Raw genomic sequence first — 23,248 nt, 5'->3', positions numbered from 1 at the left:
TTATCCCCAGGAAAATCCCATTTTTTCCTGAATGTGTGTGTATGAATTCTCCTGAAAGTTTGATTATCCTTAAATGTACATTAGTTTTATTACGTACATAAAACTAATAATTAAGTGTGAAGTGTTCATAATCTTGATTGCGAGTCCTTAACCATACTTCAGACTAGATATGACTCGGGCCAGGGCCAGTATCCTTTTTATGACTTTCGTCACCCTTGAACCTTTCGGTTCGGCTATAGCTAGCAGCTAGGTGCGGGATTGTCAGTCCCGTATAGATCTATACACTCAAGTCATGTTCTCCCTCCTGGAGATTTTGGTTACAGGGGTAGTCCTCCACTCTCTCGTGCCAAGGAAGTGTTATAGAGGACGTGTCTCCAATCTTTAAGATTACTCTTTACTTCTCGTGCCTAGGGAAGTAGTATCTATGACTAACTAAGTTCTAACGGTGCCTGTCCTTTACACTCCAGCCTAGGTGTTTTATTAAGGACATTACAAATGTTTTATGTTTTTTTTAATGGTGTCTGTCCTTTACACTCGAGCCTAGGGTGTTTTATTACAGACATTACAAATGTTTTATGATCTCTATCAATATAAGTGTGAACAATCAATTGTGAAGTATACAACATAACAGTATATAATAAGAATTGAAAATCGGTTTGAACAAACAACTCTGCAAGTTAAAACAGTTTGTTAATAGGTTTTCAATTCTTAAAAATGTACGAATTATGAAACCATTTAAATGAAATCATGAGTTTAAGTACAAGATATTCTTGTACTCTTGCTTGTATTCCCCCCTGAAAACATTGAAAAACCATTGAAAAACCATTGAAAAAGGGTAGGGGTATGAACTCACCAGACGAGAAAATGTGTCGGTTCGGATGCTAAGTGTCGATTCGAGGCTTGATAACACGCGAGGTTCCTATGTAATATGAAATGGTATACAAATGTATCTAATTAGATTTTAAATTACTAATTAGATATGATATTACACTCCAATGAGCGAAAACACTTCAAAACGAGTGTTTGGAGTGACCCGGGTGACATCTACGGACGTGTATTGATGCGTGGGACTTGGGAATTGAGTTTACTCTTCAAGAGTAAACTCCTTAGGGAGTTTTCGGCCTCATACAACATACACACATGAGTTCACGGCCGTGAACTCATGTTTGGGTATTTTGGAGTGCTAAATGGCTTGATTACTCATGGGAAATGATGGATTGGATTTTTCTAAAGCCTTGGAATGGATTGAATGTGCTTATATATTATTTATGGGAGTTCACGGCAGTAAACATGGAGTTTACAGCCGTAAACTCCCCCAAGCTCAATCCATAATTATTTTGTGAGGCTAGGACAATCACATGTGATTCTAACTAAATTTCCAAGCCTTGGTATGAGTTTTGGGCATCATTTGACACCTATAGAGGAGTTTACGGCCCTGGGACTTGTCCTTGGGGTGTCATGGTCGTAAACTCTCATTTGGAGGGTGTTTGATATGCTTAAAGTCCCCAAACAATTTTTACTAGTCTTGGTACGGATTTAGGGCAGCTTTTAACATGTTTTTATGAGTTTACGGCCCTGGAACTATTTCTTGGGAAGCTTTGGCCGTAAACTCCTAAATGGAGGGTGTTTGACATGTTTAAGGTCCCCAAACTATTTTTAGATGATTCTAGGATTTATTCCAAGGCTATTGGTGGAGTTATATGGCTTTTAAACATGTTTAAATGAGTTTACTCCCCATGTTTGAGGGGTTTATGGCCCAAGCATATTCTTTGGCCGTAAACTCTTATTTGCTCCTAAAAAATTCATGTTTAGGGTGTTCTAAGTCCGGATTTGTAAGCCATAAGGTCGTATCTAAGTCCCAATGTTGGTTTGGAGGGGTTAAATTGCTCAAAAACCCCATTTATATGAGTTTACGGCCTAGGACTGTTCTAGGGCCGTAAACTCATGATAATGGTCCTAATCCATGGTTTAAACTTGAATTTGAAAGCTAGAGGGGTTGTATAACAAGTTAGGGAAGTTACCTTGAAGATTTGAAGCCTTAAATTGGTGTTTTGGACCTAGTTCGTTTGGTTGAGGAGAGAGGTTAGAGAGAGAGTTGTGAGATGAAGCAAAAGCTTCAAATAGAAGCTTAGAACACTTTAAATAGTGTTCGGGATTTGGACACGGTGGAATTCTACCCGATACCGACCTTAAACAGGGCTTTTGGTCGCACCCGATTAAGTTGTCGTAATCCGGCAGGAACGGTTCTAAAAGTTTTCAAATCAATAATTTGGGCCAATTTCATGAGTTCCTAAGAGGTTTGGACACTCATTAGATTATAATAATCATGTGAGTTTGAATAAATTAGCCCAAAAACGAAACCGGAGCGAATTTTTAAAAACGGGTCTTACGGACAACAAGGGTTTCGGCGATGGATAACTTCGGGTTGTTACAGCATGGATTATGAAAGCCCAAAAGGTGATGGATTAGTGATTACTAGTGGGCTAGAAGGTGGCTTGGGCTCAATGGTTAGGTTATGCATGGTAACCCACAAATTGAATTAGGGTTGCATGAAGGCTAGGGCAACATTTTAAAGGATTCATAAGTGCTAAAAACGTTACTTTTTTGCTTCATAAAGCCTCCTAGGCGTTTTTAGCACTCTTTGGTGGATTAGGGTTACATTTTAATGCTTCTTATGGCTCCTTAATGCTTCTTATGACTCCTTAATGAAGCATAGACATTTTTTTTTCATTCTCAAGTGTGTTGGACGTTTTTTTGTGTTGCTTCAATAGTTTCCTTAAATTTCATTTACTAGTTTTAATGAATAATTGGTTGGTTGGCTTTTAACCACCAAGTTTGTAACAAAGGCTTCATATAAAGCCAAGTTTATGCATGGGAAAGATAATAGACGAATTTTTAAGTAAAAAACCTTTGTTCAATTGGAATTATTGTTATAATTCACAAATTATCTTGTTAGGACGTGTGCTTGACTTGATTCGAACTCAATCCAATAGGTCTTGGTTACACCCAATCGGAATTAGGCTTCGATACCACTTATGATGCCTGTATGGGCTTGATTTGGTGAATAGGGTAGTGTTTAGGTAAATTAAGAGAGATTAGTAACCACAAATGATATGTGAATGGAAAGAAATGGATAAATTAGTAACAACTCAAGACTTTTTAAGTTGTATACCGGTGAAAACAATCCAAGACCTATTGGATTGAGCTCGTATCAAGTCAAGAACACGTCCTAACAAGATAATTTGTGAATTATAACAATAATTCCAATTGAACAAAGGTTTTTTTCTTAAAAATTCGTCTATTATCTTTCCCATGCATAAACTTGGCTTTATATGAAGCCTTTTATTACAAACTTGGTGGTTACAAGCCAACCAACCAATTATTCATTAAAACTAGTAAATGAAATTTAAGGAAACTATTGAAGCAACACAAAAAAACGTCCAACACACTTGAGAATGAAAAAAAAATGTCTATGCTTCATTAAGGAGTCATAAGAAGCATTAAGGAGCCATAAGAAGCATTAAAATGTAACCCTAATCCACCAAAGAGTGCTAAAAACGGCTAGGAGGCTTTATGAAGCAAAAAGTAATGTTTTTAGCACTTATGAATCCTTTAAAATGTTGCCCTAGCCTTCATGCAACCCTAATTCAATTTGTGGGTTACCATGCATAACCTAACCATTGAGCCCAAGCCACCTTCTAGCCCACTAGTTATCACTTCCACACATGTATCATAAACAATGCTCATTAAAGCTTTGCTAAATTGCATAGATTTCTAATGTGGAACTCAAGTATGAAACAATGCTCATCAAAGTTTTGCTTAAATTGCATAGACTTGTATTGTGCAACTCAAGAATAAAACAATGCTCATCAAACTTTTGCTAAATTACGAAGACTACATCTATTGTGGAACTCTAGAATTAAACAATGCTCATCAAAGCTTTGCTAAATTGCATAGACTTCTAATGTGGAACTCAAGAATGAAACAATGCTCATCAAAGTTTTGCTTAAATTGCATAGACTTTTATTGTGGAATTCAAGAATTAAATAATGATCATCAAAGCTTTGCTAAATTGCAAAGACAAGTTCTATTGTGGAACTCAAGAATTAAACAATGCTCATCAAAGCTTTGCTAAATTGCATAGACATCTAATGTGGAACTCAAGATTGAAACAACGCTCATCTAAGCTTTGCTTAACTTTCATACACTTTTATTGTGGAACTCAAGAATTAAACAATGCTTAAAATTCCCATTGCTACTATTAAAGAGATTGAGAAGCTTTGTAGAAGTTTCTTGTGGGCGAATGGTGAAATAGTCAAAGGGAAAGATAAAGTCAAGTGGAATGATATTTATAGGCCTAAAGTTTATGGTGGTTTAGGAGTGAAGAATTGAAGGAAATAGAATGATGCTTTGTTAGCTAAACATGTGTGGAATGTGATTAATAACAAAAATTCTCTGTGGGTTCAGTTGGTGAAAACCAATTACATTGGTAACATGAATTTTTGGGATATTTTGCTGAAGAAGAGTATGAGCTGGACTTGGAAGAGGTTCCTTGAGGTGAGGAAAATTGTTAGGCCCCATGTTGTTCGTGCATAGGAAATGGGATGAATACTTCTCTTTGGCATGATTGGTGCCACCCAATTGGTATATTATGTTCTATTATATCTAGAAGAGATTGGGTTAGCAATGGGTTTAGTGATTCTTCCATGGTCAGTGAAGTTCTAGTTAATGATATCTATATATGGTCGGTTGAGTGGGTTAATAAATTCCCTGGATTGAAGGATGCTCCCATGTTTTGCATTGAGCCTAATCAGAGGGATATCACAGGTTGGAGAGATAAGAAAGGGATATGTAAACAATTTTCATGCAAATAGGTGTGGTGTGATATAAATAATTTTGGAGACAAAGTTCCTTGGTATGATATTGTGTGGTATGGTAATTGCATTCCTCGACATTCGTTTATTTTGTGGATGGCTATTTTGAATAGATTGAAGACCCAAGATCGTGTCAGAGGTTGGGAAATTTCTGGTAATTTACTTTGTCCTTTTTGTGCTATTACTCTAGATTCCCATGATCATCTCTTCTTCAAATGTAATTATGCTCAACTTATTTGGAGGCATTTCTGTAATAAGATTGGGCTTAATCTATTTGTTGATGATTGGAATGAATTGATTATGAAGCTGTGTAATTTGTTTAAAAGGAAATCTGTTGAGAATCTGGTTAATAAATGTGTTTTTGCTAGTTGTGTTGCTCATATTTGGAAGGAGAGAAATTCTAGACTCTTTAGTAACAGGAGGAAATCGTATGAGGGGGTGATTGCTTTTATTGAAAGTGAAATACATTTAAAGTTGTTGGGGTTGAGGAAAAAAGCTAAGTTGGTCAATGATAAAGTTTTTAAAGCCTGGGGTATTTCTGGAATGGAAAAAGCTTAAGTTATGGATGCCTTTTTCTGATTTTTAGATTGATGGTTGGTGACTATTGTTTTTGGGGTTGACAGAGGGGGATTTTTAAATTTAGTGATCTTTATTCAGTGAACTGGTGGAAGTATTTTTGGAATAAGTTTCTTTACAAAGGAATTGACGGATTGTGTTACTGGTTTGAGAGTTTGCTCTCAAATCATGTGACTTGTACTTATGGGATTTTCTGTTTGGATATGATCTTTATTGAGATTATCCAAATAGAGAATCCTAGACATGTGATTGATGCCATGTCTAGTATGAAACTTGTTCTGATTTCTTGGAGGATTGGTGTTAGTTTGTTGTGGTTTGGCTTGTGTTTGATGTGCAGGAAGCTTTTGCAAACGAAGGAGTTGGATTATATTTGCATTCAGATGGAGTCTATTTTGTTGAAGACTAAGAGGATGCTCTTTCTATTTGAAGAGAATAAAAGAACTAAAAGAGTTAGAAGGAGGATTGATGAGAGAAGAAGTGACAGAAGACTCGCGATTGAGAGGTTGATGGGGGGGGGGGGTTTGTAGTTGCAATTATGGGTGTTATAATTGGGGTTTCTTTTTATTGGTTATATTTTGTTATTTGTTTAGAGAGTATTGTGGATTTGTTGGGTTTTTCCTTAAATCTTGGCCTTCGGACTGTGGGTTTTTTTAAGGGCCTTACCCCCTTGCTTTGGTATTAAGGATCTTTGGGATTTTTGGTGGTGCAAGGGGGGTGAAGTTACCTTTTTTCCCACTTTCAATAAGTCTTTGGGCTAGCTTTTAGGATAATAAGGATTTTTGGGGTTATGGGTGGTTAAGTTTAGTTATTAAAAATGGCTAGGTAGTTGGTTATGGATAGGTTGGTTAGATTTGTATTTTGTTGACTGTTTTGTTTTTGTTTGATTTTGTATTCTTTTATTCTTTTTAATAAAGTTTGTTGAGCTTTGGCTCTTTCAAAAAGAAAGAATGAAACAATGTTCATCAAAGCTTTGCTTAAATTGCATAGACTACTATGGTGGGATTCAAGAATAAAACAATGCTCATCAAACCATTGCTAAATTACGAAGACTACTTCTATTGTTGAACTCTAGAATTTAACAATGCTCAAAGCTTTGCTAATTTGCATAGTCTTCTAATGTGGAACTCTAGAATGAAACCATGCTCATCAAAGCTTTGCTTAAATTGCATAGACTTTTATTGTGGAACTCAAGAATTAATCAATCCTCATAAAATATTTGCTTAAATTATATAGACTTCTATTCTGGAACTCAAGAATAAAACAATGCTCATCAAACCTTTGCTAAATTCCAAAGACTACTTCTATTGTGGAACTCTTGAATTAAACAATGCTCATCAAAGCTTTGCTAAATTGCATAGACTTCTAATATGGAACTTAAGAATAAAACAATGCCCATCAAAGCTTTGCTTAAATTGCATAGACTTTTATTGTGGAACTCAAGAATTAAACAATGCTCATAAAAGCTATGCTAAATTGCGAAGACTACTTCTATTGTGGAACTCAAGAATTAATCTATACTCATCAAAGCTTTGCTAAATTGCATACACTTCTAATGTGGAACTCAAGAATGAAACAATTCTCATCAAAGCTTTTCTTAAATTGCATACACTTCTATTGTGGAACTCAAGAATTAAACATTGCTCATAAAAGCTTTGCTAAATTGCAAAGACTACTTCAATTGTGGAACTCAAGAATTAAACAATGCTTTGGTAAATTGCATAGTCTTCCAATGTGGAAACCAAGAATGAAACAATGCTCATCAAAGCTTTGCTAAATTGCATAGATTTCTAGTGCGGAACTCAAGAATGAAACATTGCTCATCAAAGCTTTGCTTAAATTGCATACACTTGTCACACCCCCGAACCGTCAGGAAAACAACCACGGAAACGTCCGGGGGCGGAGACGTCATGCGTAGTATCCCAACCATTGTACGTAGTAAGCATAGTGAACACAACCATTACATTACAATAAGAATATTTACATTTGTTTAAAAGCATTGAAGACATAGTTATATACATCAGTATAAACAAAAGTAAAGACGAGACTTCTATATGCTCCGTCTTCTCCAAAAGTAAGCGAGATACCTGTCTAATGTGAACCCGAGAATACAAGCAAAATATCCGCATAAAGCTGGTGCGTTCATAAGCATGTTTTGTAAGGAAAAAAATGGTTACTATATCTTGTGAAAATACTTCATTTCCATTGATAAAGAATGCAGTAATATAAAAAAACCATTATTACTGAGTTATGAAATACATATGCATGTTTTCCAAGAAAATCCCATATTTTCTAACATGTTTGATGGTTTCTATATGAAAGTACATTCCGATTGGAAAACCCTGGTTACCACCAGTAAGTATAGTAGTTTTACTACTTATGATAAAACCATAAGTTGTGTCCCTGGAATACCATCCAGTAAGTAGGTAGGTAGTTTTATAACATAAATAAAACTATAGAAGAAAGGAAGTAATTCGTGAACAATGTTAGTTTATACGTATTGTGAGTCGTATAACCATACTGATTTGACCCGTGACTTCCTTGACGTTCTTCAGGCGTCGTACGATTACAAAATTTGTCACCCTAGGCGTGCCCGCCTAACTGTAGCTAGCAGTTCAGGTGTGGGATTGTCGATCCCGAATAGATCTATTCACAAATTTCAGGCTCTCCCTCCAGGAGACTCTGGTTATACTACCGGAGAGGATTTATTGGTACCCCGAAGGGCATAACGAAGATAAGTCTCACAAGCTAGTATTAACTAATTCACGGAATATTTAGCTGTTATCGAGTTTCGAAATCGTTTGGATCAAAGTAGAGTATAAATAATTAAACACAAGGTAATTGTTTAGCATGATACTCTAGATTAGTAATGGATAAACTAAATCAGACATAGTTTATATATTGACTTTGCATGAAATTCGAATCCGTAAAACAAGTAATGAAAATCCCAAATTATTCCCATAATAATTTGAATGGTTTGATAAGTTCCCACGCTGTTTTTAAAACTATGTAATTATATTTAGAAAGCATCCCTTATGCTCCGCATATTACAAAAGGGATAAAGGTATCTAAAAGTTTGATAGAAAATCGTTATAATTACATCAGTTTTTAAATTACGAAATCCTTTATAATTTGCTTGTATCCCCCCCCCCCCATGAAAACATGAAAAACTCGGAAAAGTGTAGGGGTATGAACTCACCTGCTGTGAGTGGAATGGATGGACGTGCCAGGTAGGATGCTAGGTGTCAATTGAGGACTTGAACACACACGAGGATCCTATGTAACATGAAGCGATACATAATTGTATCTAATTAGTTATTTAATCACTAATTAAGTAAGTAAATACACTCTAATTGCAACATTACTCAAGAATGAAACATGGCTCATTAAAGCTTTGCTTAAATTGCATACACTTCTATTGTGGAACACAAGAATTAAACAATGCTCATCAAAACCTTGCTAAATTTCAAACTTTACTAAATTGCATAAACTTCCAAGGTAGAAACCAAGAATGAAGCTTTGCTAAATTTCATAGACTTTTATTGTGGAACTCAAGAATCAAACAATGCTCAATAAAGCTTTGTTTAAATTGCATAGACTTCTATTGTGGAACTCAAGAATCAAACAATGCTCATCAAAGCTTTGCTTAAATTGCATAGTCTTCTACTATGGAACTCAAGAATTAAACGATGCTCATCAAAGCTTTGCTAAATTGCATAAACTTCTAATGTGGAACTCAAGAATAAATCAATGCTCATCAAAGCTTTGGTTAAATTGCATAGACTACTATGTTGGGACTCAAGAATAAAACAATGCCCATCATTTGCTAAATAACGAACACTACTTCTATTGTGGAACTCTTGAATTAAACAATGCACATCAAAGCTTTGCTAAATTGCTTAGACTTCTAATGTGGAACTTACGAATGAAACAAAGCCCATCAAAGCTTTTACTTAAATTGCATAGACTTCTATTGTAGAGCTCAAGAATTAAATGATGCTCATCAAAGCTTTTCTAAATTGCATAAACTTCTAATGTGGAACTCAAGAATGAAACAATGCTCATAAAAGCTTTGCTTAATTTGCATAGACTTCTATTGTAGAACTCAAAAATAAAACAATGCTCATCAAACCTTTGATAAATTACGAAGATTACGTTTATTGTGGAACTCAGGAATTAAACAATGCTTATCAAAGCTTTACTAAATTGCACAGACTTCTAATGTGGAACTCAAGAATGAAACAATGCTCATCAAAGCTTTGCTTAAATTGCATAGACTTATATTGTGGAACTCAAGAGTTTAACAATGCTTATCAAAGCTTTGCTAATTTGTGAAGACTACGTCTATTGCGGAACTCAATAATTAAACTATGTTCATCAAAGCTTTGCTAAATTGAATAGACTTCTAATGTGGAACTCAAGAATGAAATAATGCTCATCAAAGCTTTGCTTAAATTGCATACACTTCTTTTGAGGAACTCCAGAGTTAAATGATGTTCATCAAAGCTTTGCTAAATTACAAAGTCTACTTCTATTTTGTAACTCAATAATTAAACAATGCTCATCAATGCTTTGCTAAATTGCACAGACTTTGAATGTGGAACCCAAGAATGAAACAATGCTCATCACAGCTTTGCTAAATTGCATAGACTTCTATAGTAGAACTCAAGAATCAAACAATGATCATCAAAGATTTTCTGAAATTACATAGACTTCTATTGTGGAACTCAAGAATTAAACGATACTCAATAAAGCTTTGCTAAATTGCATACACTTCTATTGTGGAACTAAAGTATTAGACAATGCTTATCAAAGCTTTGCTAAGTTACATAGACTTCTATTGTCGATCTCAAGAATTAAACAATCCTCATCAAAGCTTTGCTTGAATTCCATAGAATTCTATTGTGGAACTCAAGAATTTAACAATGCTCATCAAAGCTTTGCTTAAATTGCGTAGACTTGTATTATGGAACTCAAGAATTAAGGAATGCTCATTAAAACATTGCAAAATTGCATAGACTTCTATTGTGTAACTCAAGAATTAAACAATGCTCACAAAAGCTTTGCTTAAATTGCATAGATTTCTATTGTGGAACTCAAGAGATAAACAATGCTCATCAAAGCTTTGCTAATTTGCATAGTCTTCTATTGTAGAACTCAAGAATGAAGCAATGTGTCACACCCCGAAAACCAAAGGCGGAAACATTTCTGGGGTTAACTCCACGTTGAGTATCAAATCCAATGCACATAGTAAAACAGTAAACACAAAACATTACATTACATAATATTGTTTACATCTGTTTGAAAGAAAAGTTATACAAGTGTTTTATACATATATGATATGAACAAAAGTAAAGACGAGTCTTCGGGACGCTTCATCTTCTCCAAAGGGTGGCGATGTACCTGTCTAACGCTGACCTGAGAATACAAGCGGTTTGAAAATCAGCATAAAGCTGGTGAGTTCATAAGCGGTTTAGTTTTGAAAAGAACGAGTTCCTTTGCTTTCTGAAAAAGTTGTTGTTCAAGAAAATCCCATATTTTCTTATGAAAACAGTTTAATTATCCTTTATTACAAATTCGAAAACGGTTTGTAATGTCATTCCAGGAAAATCCCATATTCTCCTAATAGTTTAGTTATTCGTTTGTCACTTTATTCGTTTATGAGTTGTTATGCTATCCTAGGAAAATCCCATATTTTCCTATGTTTTGAGTTGTCTATTCGTTTCTAATTTCGTTACTAGTAGTTATGTTACTTCAGGAAAATCCCATATTTTCCTATGTATTGAGGTTGGTTCTTAAGTTTGATTTCGAAGTACTAATGATTACCATACTTGTAGTATTAGTTAAGTATTCTGAACTCTTAGTTATCCTACATTCGAATATCGATCATCTACTAACTTAGTTGTATTTTCGAATATTTGGATTCACCAGAAACGTACATTACAGTATTTTTGATTATTCTGATGATTTCCAAAAGAGTACATTAGTTGTATTTTCGTATCTCTGGCGACATTCTAAGGTGGATGTATTCGAAACTCAGTAGAGGTCCAGAGGCGTACTTTCGTATTAAATTCGAAACTCTGGTGACATTCAAGGCGTACACTAACTGTATATTCGAAATCTTGGTGTCATCCAAAGGCGTTATTTCGCATTCGTAGTCCTATTTCTATTCGTATTCGTATTCGTTCTATCCTATTAATTATATTCGCATTCGCATTCGTATTCGTAATAACCTAATAGTTATATTTGTATTCGTATTCGTATTCGTACTATACTATTAGTTATATTCATATTCATATTCGTATTCGTACTATACTATTGGTTACATTCGTATTCGTATTCGTATTCTAGTTCGTATTCGTATTCGTATTTGTACTATCCTATTGAATTCGTATTCGCATTCGTTTAGTATTAATCTTAGTTATGATTAGCATGATTTCTTTTACAAAAAGTAATATTGATCAAAACTCTTTTTAAAGAAATCTGGCTTTAGTCTAACTGTTTAACCTGCAATTCGAACCATTAGTTATCACAATTTTCATTATTAGAATCATACATGAAATAAAAACATTTGAACTGAAAATACATTTAAGTACAAAATTCCTTGTACTTTTGCTTGTATCCCCCCCCCCTAAAAACATTGAAAAACCATTGAAAAAGGGTAGGGGTATGAACTCACCGATTGAGAAACGCGTCGGTTTAGATCCTAGATGTTAGTTCTGGGTTCGTGAACACACAAGATCCCTATGGATTATCAAATGATACACATTTGTATCTAATTAGAACTTGATTAATTTATTTGTTAGGCACATACGGTTCTAGTTGCGGAAACACCCCATTACAAGTGTTTGGAAGGACCCGGGGTGGCATCTACGGACGTATATGGTTTGGATATTGAATTGGGACTTCAAGAGTAAACTCCTTAGGGAGTTTAAGGCCCTAAACACCACACCCACATGAGTTCACGGCCGTGAACTCATAAGTGGTGTTTTTGGATGCTAAATGGCTTCATAACACATGGAAATAATTGTTAGACTTGGGTTTTGGCTTTGGGATGGATTATAACACACATAGGGACCATTTATTGGAGTTTACGGCTGTAAACATGGAGTTTACGGCCGTAAACTCCCCTCCACACTCAATCCTTAATGTTTTGGGTCCTAAACAATCACATGTGATTCCCATAATTTTTCCAAGGCCTGATTTCAATTTTTGAGGGACTTTGGCATGACTTTAGGAGTTTACGGCCCATGAACCCCCTCATGGCCGTGAACTCCCTAAATGGGTGATTTATTATGTTTTTAGCTTCTAAACTTGTTTGTGGTCACTTCTAGAATTTACCCCAAGGCTTTAGGTGTGTTAAAGTGGCATTTTAACACATTTAGAGGAGTTTACTCTCCAACAACAATGAGTTTACGGCCCAAGCATGTTCTTGGGCAGTAAACTCAAGCTTACTCCTCTAAATTGATGTTCAAGGTGTTCCAAGGCCAAATCCATAATTCTAAAATTCATATCTAAGCCTTATTGATGTTTTGGAAGGGTTTAAGGGCTTAAAAACCCTCTAAATATGTGTTTACGGCCTATGCACCTTCTAGGGCCGTAAACTCATAAACAAGGCTCTAAATCATGGTTCAAGGTATTCTAAGTCCATTCCATAAAGTCATCTAGCCATATCTAAGGTCTAATTGTGGTTTGGAAGGGTTTTGTTGCTCCAAAAACCCCATTTATATGAGTTTACAGCCTAGGACTGTTCTAGGGCCGTAAACACATGCTAATGGTCCTAATCCAAAGTTTAAACTCGAATTTGAAGGCTAGAGAGGTTACATAACAAGCTAGGGAAGGTACCTTGGTGATTAGAAGCCTTAAACTTGAGATTTGGACCCTTAAACTTGGATTTAGGAGAGAGGTTAGAGAGAGAGAAAGAGAGTAGAGAGAGGAAGAGAAAGCTTCAAATGAATGTTTAAACACGTTTAAATAGGTCCAAAAACTTGGACACGACGGAATTCTACCCTATACTGGCATTAAACGGGCTTTTGGTCGCACCCGATTAAGTTTCCGTAACCCGGCGAGGACATTTCTAAAATTTATGAAATAAACATTTTGGGCTAATTTCATGAGTTCCTAAGGGGTTTGGACACTCATTAGCGTCAAATAAACATATAAGTTTAATTAATTTAACCCAAAAACGAAATTGGAACGAATTGATATTCGGTGAGTTTTTACGGGTAGAACGGGTTTCGGCGATGGACAACTTCGGGTTGTTACATTATCCCCCCGTTAGAGGGAATTTCGTCCCGAAATTCAAAGGTTACGATACAGCTCATGAAATGAAAAGAGATGCAGGTGGATCAGCTGCTCCGGGTTTTCACGCTCCCAAGTGGCATCGGGTCTCCGCTTAACGTTCCAGCGAACCCTCAATATCGGGACGCGTCTTGGTTTCGTTGGGTAGATACTTCTTAAAGACCGAGACGTGAAGTACCAGAGGAATGTTACTGAGTTCTGAGGGTAGCCAAAGTTTGAAGGTTATGGAATCGTTCCTACGAGGATCGCAAAGGGTCTAATGAATCATGAGGGAAGTAGTTCGCACTTCTCAAAGCATATCATGCTTTTTCTGGGATAAAGCCTTCAATAGGACACATGCTCCAACAGGAAAGCACATCTTCATGAAGCCGCGTAGCTAAGGATCCGATGACCCTAGAAGGAATTTTCTGGGTAGGTCTGCGATAATAGTCGATGGAACCCAAGAATTGACAGGTTTCTATGGGTATTTTACGGCGCCGACTAATTCCCTATCGCCTTAGTTGTTGGAAAGGTTCACCGGTATGACTGCTTTGCTTAGCTACATGATCAAGGAAAATGGTTTGACTGAGAGGGTATCATTACTAACCCGTAGTGATCATATCGAGCCTTGGTCATCGCCTTGGACACGTCATTCTTACTGAGGTTTGGTTACGAGGTAGTTCCAGGGATTAGGCCGGTGCGAGGCTAGACTAGACGTTCGGAAGGAATTCTCGGGAATCATTCGGGAAAGACATCGGGGAAAGAGTTGCAGACTTCCCGTTTCCCGAATATCACACGGACGAGGAATGCATGGAAAACTTTCTAAGCTCTGATGCACGAAGATGCGAAGGTTGGATTTAGGTTTGATGCCGAGAATCATGATAGTGGGGTCAGAAAAAAATTCGGACGGACGACCCTTTCGAAAACAAGAATAACATCATGAATGAGGCTCAGTCATTACATGCCAATGATCGCATCAAAGCTTTTCACGAAAAGTTTACCATTAAATCGAATGGAAAGTAATAATCATCCAAATTGAGGATACGATCTAAGGATATGACGTTAACTTTCTCTTTCTCACTGGTTGATCATCTCGACGGTACACGTTTCAATTACTAACGAAGGATTTAGTTTAGAAAGATATTTGAATGAATGGTTAGCAAATTCTTACAGCATTAGAATCGAAAAGGGTTACGGGTATAAGATTCATCGAGGAGAAGTATACATGTGGCAACGGTGGGGTCGGCGGCTGTCCTTTCTTGTCCCATAGTCAGGACTCTCCCGGTGTTGCCAGATGTTACTGCCTTAGGACAGTTTCGTTTATAATGTCCGACCTCTCCACAACTATAGCAGGTTTGACCGATACCAGCTCCAAAAGCTTGACTAGTTGATGGGGTTGGGGTTTTGCAGCTTCGTGCGAGGTGACCTTCCTGGCCACAGCTCTTACAAAACTTTTCACGACAAGGACCAGGGATACGATGATGGTAGCTACATCGGTTACAGCACGGGAGGATACCGGCATATCCGGTGACAGGTGCTTGGGTTGAGGAACCTACGACAGATACAGCGACAAGGGTAGTGGCAGCGTGGACTACCACTATCTGCTGTTTCTTCGAGGGTTCTGGGGAAGTCTGACTCTTCTTCTTCTTTTTCCAAAACTTTCTTTTCTCACCACTCTTTTCTGTTGGCTCGGGAGTGGTGTCTGCTTCTTCTTGGTCATCATTGTGATCGATCAGGGTTTGTGCTAGACATTTGGCGCTGTCATAGGTATCTGGATTTGCCGCTATAATGTTCCCTTTTGTAGGCTAGGTTAATCCCCAGATGAACCTTTCTACCTTTTTGCTCTCCGGGGTAACCATTCCCGGACAGAGAAGTGCCAAGTCGTCAAACCTTGAAGTGTAAGCGGCGATATCAAAACCTTTCATCTTCAGGTTCCAGAGTTCATGCTCCAGCTTCTGGATTTCACCCCGAGGGCAATACTCCGCGCCCAGTATTTCCTTCATAACTTCCCATCCCATAGCATTGGCTACAGGTAGAGTCAGAGATTTGACTCGGCCGTTCCACCAAGTCAAAGCTTTATCGATAAGCGTACAGGCGGCAAATTTCACCTTGTCGGATTCCGAATAGGCACAAATTTCGAAGATAGATTCGATCTTTTCTAACCATCGAGTTAGAGCAATGACACCCCCTGTGCCATCGAAGAATGTCGGTTTTGCGTTCATAAAGTCTTTATAGGAACACTCCTTCCGGTGTCCCAGATTACCTTCCTGGTTTTGGGTTTGGGAACCACCCCCTGAACCACTGGGGTTTAGTTGAGGTATAAGGGCTGATATTGTGGTAGCAATGGTTGCTTGAAGCGTTTCCAGATCGATTTGGAGTGGAGGTAGCGGCGGCGGAGGGTTGTTGGTATTCTTCGAGCTGGGTCTCTTTCTTGGAGGCATCTTGATCTAAAAAGATTAGGAAAGAGAGGATCATAAGTCCTCTGAATTGAATCAAGAGATATGGATCAGGGGATATCTCATCAAGACAGATATTCTATTAAGCGATAAAACCGGAAGGAGTTATCAAAGCAAAGGATTTATCGCTAAAGGAATGATCAAGGAACAACGCTTGAATGAGGACTTCTACAACAGATCGGCTCGAGAAATACTCCCATAGTATTTCATGATTCATTGCAACGACGGCTCGTTGTTTGGGATATTGGGTAAGTTTTAGGTATGCTGCGTACCACAGTCACTCCCAAGCACATGTTGGCCGTGTCTCGAATGAATATAGTTGGCCAGGCTATATTGATCCTAGACACGACTACATAACTGCCCAGGTTTAACCGCAGCATACAACACCCATTTACTTATATTTTGTTCTACTTGTAGTTACGGATTTCGACGGTCGGGTATACTTGTATACTTTAGAAAATACTTATATTTGTAGAGTATACTTTTAGTTCAGACCACTTAGGCCCCTTAATGTTTATAGTCTTATACCATGTAAGCTTTGGTATAGCAGTTCACTATAAACAAGGGCTCTGATACCAATATGTCACACCCCGAAAACTAAAGGCGGAAACATTTCCGGGGTTGACTCCACGTTGTGTATCAAATCCAATGCACATAGTAAAACAGTAAACACAAAACATTGCATTACATAATATTGTTTACATTTTGTTCATATATGATATGAACAAAAGTAAAGACGAGTCTTCGGGACGCTCCGTCTTCTCCAAAGGGTGGCGGTGTACCTGTCTAACGCTGACTTGAGAATACAAGCGGTTTGAAAATCAGCATAAAGCTGGTGATTTCATAAGCGGTTTAGTTTTGAAAAGAACGAGTTCCTTTGCTTTCTGAAAAAGTTGTTGTTCAAGAAAATCCCATATTTTCTTATGAAAACAGTTTAATTATCCTTTGTTACAAATTCGAAAACTGTTTGTTATGTCATTCCAGGAAAATCCCATATTTTCCTAATAGTTTAGTTATTCGTTTGTCACTTTATTCGTTTATGAGTTGTTATTCTATCCTAGGAAAATCCCACATTTTCCTATGTTTTCAGTTGTCTATTCGTTTCTAATTTCGTTACTAGTAGTTATGTTACTTCAGGAAAATCTCATATTTTCCTATGTATTGAGGTTGGTTCTTAAGTTTGATTTCGAAGTACTAATGATTACCATACTTGTAGTATTAGTTAAGTATTCTAAACTCTTAGTTATCCTACATTCGAATGTCTATCATCTACTAACTTAGTTGTATTTTCGAATATTTGGATTCACCAGAAACGTACATTACAGTATTTTCGATTATTCTGATGATTTCCAAAAGAGTACATTAGTTGTATTTTCATATCTCTGGCGACATTCTAAGGCGGATGTATTCGAAACTCAGTAGAGGTCCAGAGGCGTACTTTCGTATTAAATTCGAAACTCTGGTGACATTCAAGGCGTACAGTAACTGTATATTCGAAATCTTGGTGTCATCCAAAGGTGTTATTTCGCATTCGTAGTCCTATTTCTATTCGTATTCGTATTCGTTCTATCCTATTAGTTATATTCGTATTCGCATTCGTATTCGTAATAACCTAATAGTTATATTCGTATTCGTATTCTTATTCGTATTCGTACTATACTATTAGTTATATTCGTATTCGTATTTGTACTATACTATTGGTTACATTCGTATTCGTATTCGTATTCGTACTATCCTATTGAATTCTTATTCGCATTCGTTTAGTATTAATCTTAGTTATGATTAGTATGATTTCTTTTACAAAAAGTAATATTGATCAAAACACTTTTTAAAGAAATCTGGCTTTAGTTTAACTGTTTAACCTGCAATTCAAACCATTAGTTATCACAATTTTCATTATTAGAATCATACATGAAATAAAAACATTTGAACTGAAAATACGTTTAAGTACAAAATTCCTTGTACTTTTGCTTGTATCCCCCCCCCCCCCTAAAAACATTGAAAAACCATTGAAAAAGGGTAGGGGTATGAACTCACCGGTTGAGAAGCGCGTCGGTTTAGATCCTAGACGTTAGTTCTGGGTTCGCGAACGCACAAGATCCCTATGGATTATCAAATGATACACATTTGTATCTAATTAGGAGTTGATTAATTTATTTGTTAGGGACATACGCTTCTAGTTGCGGAAACACCCCATTACAAGTGTTTGGAAGGACCCGGGGTGGCATCTACGGACGTATATGGTTTGGATATTGAATTGGGACTTCAAGAGTAAACTCCTTTGGGAGTTTAAGGCCCTAAACACCACACCCACATGAGTTCATGGCCGTGAACTCATAAGTGGTGTTTTTGGATGCTAAATGGCTTCATAACACATGGAAATAATTGTTAGACTTGGGTTTTGGCTTTGGGATGGATTATAACACACATAGGGACCATTTATTGGAGTTTACGGCTGTAAACATGGATTTTACGGCCGTAAACTCCCCTCCACACTCAATCCTTATTGTTTTGGGTCCTAAACAATCACATGTGATTCCCATAATTTTTCCAAGGCCTTATTTCAATTTTTGAGGGACTTTTGGCATGACTTTAGGAGTTTACGGCCCATGAACCCCCTCATGGCCGTGAACTCCCTAAATTGGTGATTTATTATGTTTTAGGCTTCTAAACTTGTTTGTGGTCACTTCTAGAATTTACCCCAAGGCTTTAGGTGTGTTAAAGTGGCATTTTAACACATTTAAAGGAGTTTACTCTCCAAGAACAATGAGTTTACGACCCAAGCATGTTCTTGGGCAGTAAACTCAAGTTTACTCCTCTAAATTGATGTTCAAGGTGTTCCAAGGCCAAATCCATAATTCTAAAATTCATATCTAAGCCTTATTGATGTTTTGGAAGGGTTTAAGGGCTTAAAAACCCTCTAAATATGTGTTTACGGCCTAAGCACCTTCTAGGGCCGTAAACTCATAAACAAGGCTCTAAATCATGGTTCAAGGCATTCTAAGTCCATTCCATAAAGTCATCTAGCCATATCTAAGGTCTAATTGTGGTTTGGAAGGGTTTTGTTGCTCCAAAAACCCCATTTATATGAGTTTACAGCCTAGGACTGTTCTAGGGCCGTAAACACATGATAATGGTCCTAATCCATAGTTTAAACTCGAATTTGAAGGCTAGAGAGGTTACATAACAAGCTAAGGAAGGTACCTTGGTGATTAGAAGCCTTAAACTTGAGATTTGGACCCTTAAACTTGGATTTAGGAGAGAGGTTAGAGAGAGACAGTAGAGATAGGAAGCAAAAGCTTCAAATGAATGTTTAAACATGTTTAAATAGGTCCAAAAACTTGGACACGGTGGAATTCTACCCGATACCGGCATTAAACGGGCTTTTGGTTGCACCCGATTAAGTTTCCGTAACCCGGCGAGGACATTTCTAAAATTTATGAAATAAACATTTTGGGCTAATTTCATGAGTTCCTAAGGGGTTTGGAGACTCATTAGCATCAAATAAACATATAAGTTTAATTAATTTAACCCAAAAACGAAATTGGAATGAATTGATATTCGGTGAGTTTTTACAGGTAGAACGGGTTTCGGCGATGGACAACTTCGGGTTGTTACACAATTCTCATCAAAGCTTTGCTTAAATTGCATACACTTCTATTGTGGAACTCAAGAATTAAACAATGATACATCAAAACTTTGCTATATTGCAAAGACTACTTCTATTGTGGAAATCATGAATTAAACAATCCTCTTGAATGCTTTGCTAAATTGCATAGACTTCCAATGTGGAAACCAAGAATGAAGCAATAGTCATCAAAAGCCTTGCTAAATTGCATAGACTTCTATTGTGAAACTAAAGAATCAAATAATTCTCATCAAAGCTTTGATTAAATTCCATAGACTTCTATTGTGGAACTTAAGAATCAAACAATACTCATCAAGGCTTTGCTTAAATTGCATAGTCTTCTACTGTGGAACTATAGAATTAAACGATGCTTATCAAAGTATTGCTAAATTGCAAAAATTTCTAATGTGGAACTCAAGAATGAAACAATGTTCATCAAAGCTTTGCTTAAATTGCAAGACTACTATGGTGGGGCTCAAGAATAAAACAATGCTCATCAAACCTTTGCTAAATTACGAAGACTACTTCTATCGTCGAACTCTAGAATTCAACAATGCTCATTACAGCTTCGCTAAATTTCATAGACTTCTAATGTGAACTCAAGAATGAAACAATGCTCATCAAAGCTTTGCTTAAATTGCGAAGACTTTTATCGTGGAACTCAAGAATTAAATAATGCTCGTCAAAGCTTTGCTGAAATTGCATAGACTTCTATTATGGAACTCAAGAATAAAACAATGCTCATCAAACCTTTGCTAAATTACAAAGACTACTTCTATTGTGGAACTCTTGAATTAAACAATGCTCATCAATGCTTTGATAAATTGCATAGACTTATAATGTAGAACTTAAGATTGAAACAATGCCCATCAAAGCTTTGCTTAAATTGCATAGACTTTTCAATGCTTTGCTAAATTGCGAAGACTACTTCTATTGTGAAACTCAAGAATTAATCTATGCTCATCACAACTTTGCTAAATTGCACCTAATTCTAATGTGGAACTCAAGAATGAAACAATGCTCATCAAAGCTTTGCTTAAATTGCATATACTTCTATTGTGGAACTCAAGAATTAAACAATGCTCATAAAAACTTTGCTAAATTGCAAAGACTACTTCAATTGTGTAACTGAAGACTTAAACAATGCTCATCAATGCTTTGATAAATTGCATAGACTTCCAATGTGCAAACAAAGAATGAAACAATGCTCATCAAGTATTCCATCGTCAATCAGTATGGTTACAAGTATCTTTACATTTACCTTATAATTCATGGATTTAAGGTAAGAAGTATTATCACGGTATTTTCTATATATGAAACCATCATGATATATTTTCCTAGTTATATACTAGGCCACATTTTGAACCGTTAAACTAATCTACATAAGATTAAAGGCTATTTTAGACTCTCCGAGGCATATTGTTCACTTAATACTTCCTGGACTATGTATTTCATTCTTTAGACTCTCCGAGGCGTATTGTTCCCTTAATACTTCCTGGAGTCTGTATGTGACAACCCAAGAGTTTCCATTCTGTAAAACCATCCACAGCAAGCGAAGTCAAATCCGTGCTGCTAACTTTCAAACTTTTGGGATAAGTTTGAGCAATTCAGGATTTACACTTAAGGAGATATCAGGAGAGAGGATGCACTTGGGTTTTGTGCAACTCTCTTATTCCAAAACTCTATGATATTAGAGTTCATTACGTGAATAAAATATTTTCTGCCAAAAATCCCAGGACTATATATAGGATTCTGAGCCAAATTTATTCATTAGTTACATTTCCAACTAGAGAGAAGCCATTTTCTCTCTCACGGATCTTCCGTTTTTCATCCCAAATCGTGAGTACCTATCTCTAGTGCCTAAAAACATAGAAATCATATCAAAACAACAAGATTTGGGAGTTTACCGCCCAAGAACATCTTGGAGAGTAAACTCTTTTATAAGGGCCAAAGTGTGCCCAATGTCCCTCCAAGCCTTGGGACTAAACCTAGAGACTACAATTACTTGTTTTAGACCCCAAAAACATTAAGAAACAAGGCTAGAAGTGATTTCACGGCGAAGGAAGTTCTTGGGCCGTGAACTCCATTTTAGGGTGCCAAAATGCCCTAAATGCCTTCCATAAGCCAAGAGACAAGCATAGCACTTTACCATGATGTGTCTAGGACCCAAAGCAACCAAAATACCAACACCCATAGGTGTTTACGGCCGCAAGCTCTTGACCAAATGGTCCATGGGCCGTAAACTCAAGATAAGAGTGTTTTGATGCCACAAACACTTCCTAAGGCTTAGGCTTGAATTTAGGATGCTTCCTTATGACCTTTAGGACCCTCATAAACATAAACGTCCATGAGTTTATGGTTGTAAACTCATTTGGGCCGTGAACTCCTTAAAAACTCCAAAGAAGGTGGTATTTCTCATCCTAGGGTAGAGCTAATGTCCCTAAATCACCCCTAGCCCTCAAAGCTTGCACTAACACATGAATAACCATGATTTTAGCGCCGTAAACTCCCTTGGGCTGTGAACTCATGGTAGTAAACTCATGTGAGTGCCTTTATACCTTCCTATGTTGAATCACATGTGATTGCAACACTTGGTCAAGGTGTTTCCTAGTCCCGAAAGGTGTTACCTTTCATATAGTTGTTATAAACGCTATATTCATGTCAATATGTGTCCTTATATGTCATTTAGGACTTGTTGTGTCTCGGGACTTCATTCGTGGAATTTCTCATCCGTACGCGCATACCCGTTTGAATCACCCACATCAGGTGAGTTCATACCCCGTAATGAATCTTTTAAACTATTTTAACTGTTTTAAGGGGGGGGGGGAATACAAGTTGAACACAATGATAATTGTGTAAATGTTGTTATAAACATCCTTCAAAATGTCACTTATGTCATTTATAAGTCGTCTTCACATTTCAAAACTCTTTTAAAGGTTGTGTTACTTTATAGTTATACAGAACTCCGTTTTTAAAGTATAAGCGTAACTTGGTAGACAAATGAGTCTTTTCATCATCAGTACAGTTAGAACATTAGTAAACTATTATAGGTATAGTTTAGGAGAATACTATTCATTACTTCTAGTATAATGAAGCACACAAAGAAACAATACCAGAACAGAACAAACAGTGAAGAGAATCAAACAACACCAGAACACAACATAACAAACAAGTTAATTTGCTATAGCATGACAATATGCAGACAGGATCTAATTATACCAATGAATCGCTAACGCATTAGTGATAGTTATATTGGGTATACATGATCATATAACTTTAATGTGCATTACACGGCTTGCATGGATTTGCTAGGGTCGTGTTGGGTTCCCTCAATCTCCTTACATGAGAGCGTTTAGTAGGGGTTCTAGCTTTCACATTATGACCGTAATAAAACAAATATGTTTTTAGGTTGATAGTACCTCCGCATGTCATTATAA

The sequence above is a fragment of the Lactuca sativa genome, chromosome 1 (assembly GCF_002870075.4).
Source record: "Lactuca sativa cultivar Salinas chromosome 1, Lsat_Salinas_v11, whole genome shotgun sequence".
Lineage (NCBI taxonomy): Eukaryota > Viridiplantae > Streptophyta > Magnoliopsida > Asterales > Asteraceae > Lactuca > Lactuca sativa.
The sequence above is the reverse complement of the archived record's forward strand: the minus strand, read 5'-3'. Positions refer to the sequence as shown.